Here is a 5,867-nt window from a genome sequence, read left to right as displayed (position 1 = left end):
CACAAATTGCCATGGTAGGAGGAATAAAACAAATATGACTGTTCAAATTAATTCTATTGAAACTGATTTAATCGCGCAGAATCTACAACAACAAAACCATGATTCTTAACAAGGAGATACTGGGCAGCAGTGGGATTCCAACTCACGCCCTCGAAGAGACGGAGCTTTAATCCAGCTCCTTAGAGCGCTCGGCCGGGTTACGCTTGATAGCAGCTTTTCAGCATTTGTAGTCTGACTTTGTGGTGTTATGCTGCGTGGAAGAGACTGCACCTCCTTTTTCTGAGATGCTTTCTTTCACTCGGTGAAATATTCACTTCTTTGGCCCTCTGAATATAGTTCTTCTGTTAAGCAGGCTTCAGACTCTGCTTATAGCGCCCGTGTAGAGATTTTATTTTTACAGGAAGACGCATTCCGAAACGTATCTCTGTAGTTTTAGAAAAGCTTTGAACAGCGCACAAACAGTATTCTAATTTCACACGGCAGATCTGTGCAGCAATCGTACTCGATTTGACTGTGATTCTGAAATACTTCTAGCAAACATATTCAGGTTTCCTTGAACCTTTAATAAAAAAAAAATTACTTTGCGATGTTCCGCAGATGTGCAGTGTGCCTTTCCTCTTGTCGTATTCAAGAGTACTCACTGCGGGAGCTTCTCACTGCGTGTCCTTTACTCTACTGTGATTTCTTTTAATTTATCTACATGGAGTGTGGTGAGAAGATCACCTTGAACATTTTCAGTTTGTGAAAGGAAACACTAAAGAAAATACAAGTGATGAACATTTAAAATAACCACAGTACAGCTAGAAGAGGGAAAGATAAAAGATGATTTAGAATGACATTCACAATAGATTGAAGAAAAGCACAACTGCTCAAACAGGGACTTGAACCCTGGACCCTCAGATTAAAAGTCTGATGCTCTACCAACTGAGCTATCCGGGCTCTATAAGGACAATAACACTGCCAGGATACTCGCAAGTCACATGTCTCTTCTTGTGCCGAAGTGCAGTCATTCAGATGCAGCCATTCAAAATGCGCGGGCGATACCGCATTATTTTGCGGTGCGCTTTACGCAGTCTACCGCGAGTTACCGGTAAATACCGTGAATTGCCGTAAATTCTCGTATAATACCGCAAGAAAAATAATAGTATCCGGAATTTCCTCAAGGTGGAGCTAATAAAGATCAACCTCTCATGTTTGAGCTGTCGCCATCAAAGTCTTTAACGAAGATATTACTAATAGTATTAATAATGAATGACCTTGGACAAGCTGTAAACTCAAAGTATTGCCCTGGTCCACATTATTTTTTCATTGACCGTCTTTTTAAAAGTAACACCACAGTATTTCACAATCACGCATTTGTTTCCAATCATGCAAAGTACAGTAATTTTTGCCTTTCACATGCTCATAAAAGAGATTGATTTAGGAACATAAACATATTACCGTATGCAAACTGTACTGTATACAGTATGTATATGTATATTTAATGTCTTAACTGTGCCCGTTTAAGTATTGAATATTTATATGAAATTTTACCACTGGAGGGAAATCTTAGTACCTGAGCATAAAAAGAATAGGACCATACTGTAACGTGTGTGAAGGCCATAAACGATATTAATTTTGGAACTTAAACATACAGTATATGGCTGGTCTCGGTAGTTTAAATAAAACATACACACCAGTATTCCATTTCTCCCTAAACATTTTAAGCATCGAAGTCTTTAACTAACGTGATACCGGAGTCAACAAGCATACTTTTAGAATTTGATTAAAAGGGAATATAATATGGAATCGCGTATCTAAAGAAATTAATAACGATATAATTATATTCATGTTGCAAAAAAACTGCAACGGACATAAAAACTCCCTTGCTTTTAATAGAGTGTTCCATAATTTCTAACTACGAAAATTATTTAAACTGCGACACTTATCATTCAACCAGAGCTCGAAATATCACAAGGATCCCCAAGAGCACAGCAAAGACTGTATTAAAAGAATCGCGTATCTAAAGAAATTAATAAGATATAATTATATTCGTGTACTGCGACAGGGCTATGTAGGGCTGTTTCACCTCTCTCTTCATGTGACTCTATTCAAAAGCCATTTAGCAAAGAGGTGATGAGAAGAGTGACAAACTAGTATACTTTAGATCTTTTTTTTCTGAACCGGGGAAAATCTGATCATGTTTCTCTATAACAATAATAAAAAACATTGCCACACCCAGACTGTTAAACCAACGCATTAGCACGTCAAAGCCCATTGAGGAGCCGGGCGCAATAATTGTTTTGTCCCTTGATTTACTGATCTGCATTAATTACAGAAATCGAGTTCCTGCTCTTTGCAGACGACCTGGTCCTGTCGCCCACAGATCAGAGGCTCCGGCAGAACCTGGCACTGCTGGAGCAGCACTGTCAGACCTGGGCGCTGACAGTCAATCTGGACAACACCAGAGTTATGGTTTTCCAGAAAAAAAGCCAGACATCCTTTAGTCTTCCTGAAATTGTTGGATTATGATTGAATAAAAGCATCTTATTAAAAACACGTTTGCGTTTGTTTGGGAGCCATATTATGTATTTTTCATATGTAAGATATAATGATGTGTTCCCGCTTACATATCGCACGACTTTAAAAGCTAGAAAAACAGGTTTCGATTCACATTATCTGGCGAGCCTTGTTTTGTCAAAGGACAGCACAAAAAAAACAGACAATACACAGGGAGGGGGAGGGCAAGCGAGAGAGAGAGTTTTTTACCCTCTGTCAAAAAAACCCAAATCACCCAGGGCAGAGACTCTGGGGGGATCATTGTGTGGTACAGAACGGAGCTCAGTCAATCCAAACAAGTTCAGTAGTAAAGAGAGAAAAGTCAACAATTGATTTAAGGATGATCTGTCAAAGTGCAATGAAATACAATACTGTTGTTGTTGCTGTTATTGTTGTTTTTATCCTGTAAAGCGTTATGAGAAGCCACCTTTAAAGGCGATATATAAAAGCTCTGATTCTTATGGAATGTGTTCCGCCGGGGATTCAAAAAAACTGGAACGGACATAAAAACTCCCTTGCTTTTAACAGAGTGTTTCATAATTTCCAACTACGAAATTTATTTAAACTGCGACACTTATCATTCAACCAGAGCTCGAAATATCACAAGGATCCTCTAGAGCACAGCAAAGACTATATTAAAAGTATACTAGTGAGAAACTAGTATACTTTAGATCTTGGAACAAGTAATAGGTTTATTCCATGCTGAAAAAAAGAAGAAAGAGAACACAACGTTTCGGCTGTGGAGCCTTCTTCAGGTGTGAACACCTGAAGACCTGAAGAAGGCTGAAGAAGGCTCCACGGCCGAAACGTTGTGTTCTCTTTCTTCTTTTTTTCAGCATGGAATAAACCTATTACTTGCTCCTTTGCAGCCTACGCATGCTGACGCAGCTACCCACCTCAACTACCTTAGATCTTTTTTTTTCTGAACCGGGGAAAATCTGATCATGTTTCTCTATAACAATAATAAAAAACATTATTTTACATATCACCTTTATGTGATATCACCTTAAGGACAGCACATACAAGGGTTAATGGACCGCGCAAAAAAAATTAAAATAGTCTTCTTTAGGTGTGAGGGCAGGAGTGGATCGCAGAAGGCATAATCAACAAATTAGGAAAACAAAGAACAGGACAGGTGAGACGTTTATCCAGAGAGCGAGTGATCAGAAAAAGGAACAGCTGTTACACCCAGGTTTTACGCTCTCTCTGCTGAATGAATAAAAGCATTTTATTAAAAACGCGTTTGCGTTTGTCTGGGTATTTACTTTGTAATCTGTGGTTTACATCTACTGTATTGCTTTGAGATGCCACTTTTAAAGGTGATATGTAAAATAAAGTTTTTTATTATTGTTATAGAGAAACATGATCAGATTTTCCCTGGTTCAGAAAAAGACGATTAAAATCTGTAATCTTTCCACTTGTATGTCATCGGAAATACAAGAAGTTTCTGCTTTGTGTAAGGATGGTATCAAAAAGTAATCTAAGTGGTGAGAAAGCTGTGCTCCTCAAAGCGCTTTACAGAATAAAAACAATAACAACAATAGTGTTAAGCTGGGCAAACAATTGTTTTATAGAAATACAAAATTAGATAAAATGATGTGTTCCAGCTAAGACATTAACGAGTACAACCCCCCTCACTGCGGGAGTGCTGGCTGTGACGAATTAAACCGGTTTCACAGGTATTTTCAAAGTAGAAGGGGGCGAGATTTCCAGCGAAAGACACCTCCCCCCTCCAAAACCAAGGAAGTACAGTAAGAAAGTTAAGAAAGCTAGGCTCCTCAATGAAATCGCTTTAACATGCTAATGTGTTGGTGTAACAGTCCAGGCGTGGCAAGCTTCTAATGTCAACTCGACTTGATTGGAAGACAATGAACATATTCTAGCCCCAAATGAATTAATAGCAAACATGGTTTACATAAAAGACATTTACCCAAGAAAGTTTATAATAATACGATCTATAGTTGAAATCTGAGCCTAGATAAAAAGAAAAAGCATTTTCAGAGAGCAATTATGCTGTGTTTATGTAGAAAAAGTGATTAGGTTTATGAGCAATCTAATTACTTATTCTTTTAAAACGCTATGTAGTGTGCTCTCTGAAGGCACCAGTTCTGTAGGGTTTGGGCATTTACTGGGACAATTATTAATTGTAGCAGTAAATCACAAAATGATTCTTTTGATGGCCTTAGAATCCAACCATGCGATATAACTCAAACAACGCACACACACAGGTACTAATACACGAGGATACATTTATTAATACATAGAATATGCATATAAACCTAACAGATCTTATAGAGAGGGTTATCAGAATACAAAAGGTATATATTCAGTCAGTTACAAAGAGTTACATATATCAAGAGGACATACGTTCAGTATATCATTCATTTAGACTGTTTCTTAAATGAACTTGGTTATAACTTCTACATTAGATACTGAAAACAAGTACGTAACTCTTAGGAATTAAATTGATATCAACTGGTTGGGATAACAATTGAATTCTTGAGCTGTAATACATTGAAGTTGAATACTCATCCAATCTCTGGGGATTCAGATCTCCTGCGGGCTCTCTGGCTCCGTGCCAGGCTGTGCTGTGCAGCTTTCGATGGTGCGCTGCTGATGCTCACTGACCAGCTAGTTAGTGTTGGCTTTAACTAGCACAGTTTGTGCACAGGAGAAAAGATGACTGTGGGTCCCAGCAGGTTAGGAAGAAGACCAGTTCATTCCTGATGAAGCGCTAGTTCTGAATAGTGATTCAGCTGTCCACAGTTCCGACCTGTTCATGAGGCTTGCTGCTGATACTAACCTCGGGTGGATCCTCTGGTTACTCTCTGGCAACCTCCCCTCTCGACTCTTAGAACAAAGGAAAGTTTTGGCACTCGGACACACTGGCTGTTCTGTGGTTGTCCGGGCTGAGTCTCAGGATGGTCAGGAGGCGCGCTGTGAGAATGTCCTGCCCTTGGGAGCCTTTTGCTCCTGGGCCGTCCTGCCCTGGAATTCTCCTTTGAATTCCCTTTAGAAAAGTCCACGAAATAGTCTCTCAGGCCCTCTGTGTTGCCTGTTTTTACCTGGAGGAACTTCAGCTCGTTCATTGGCTGAAAGTTCTACAGGCATCAGAGTCCCACGTGGGTTACTCAGCCCTACCAGTCCCTGATTGGTTGATCAAGGTGAGATGTGAGTCACTTACTCCTGACACTTAGGAATGCAGTCCAGATGTCCATCTGGCACTCCCTAGACAGATAGGCGCCAATGGATGACCATTGATCATGATAGCTAGGCTTAGCTAAGTGCATCCCCATTTGGGAGCTGTCCCTTATCAAAAGAAAACATCT

The 5,867-nt window shown here is 39.6% G+C and overlaps 1 non-coding gene across 1 annotated transcript; it reads right to left on the bottom strand.

Annotated features, from left to right (window-relative positions):
- Nucleotides 1-866: 866 nt before the first annotated feature.
- Nucleotides 867-939, bottom strand: trnak-uuu (transfer RNA lysine (anticodon UUU)). Its single transcript has one exon. It is a non-coding gene; the product is annotated as a tRNA-Lys (tRNA).
- Nucleotides 940-5,867: the final 4,928 nt, after the last annotated feature.

This window comes from Atractosteus spatula, chromosome 10 (assembly GCF_055471065.1).
Source record: "Atractosteus spatula isolate fAtrSpa1 chromosome 10, fAtrSpa1.hap1, whole genome shotgun sequence".
In the NCBI taxonomy this organism is placed as follows: domain Eukaryota; kingdom Metazoa; phylum Chordata; class Actinopteri; order Semionotiformes; family Lepisosteidae; genus Atractosteus; species Atractosteus spatula.
The sequence above is the reverse complement of the archived record's forward strand: the minus strand, read 5'-3'. Positions and strand labels throughout refer to the sequence as shown.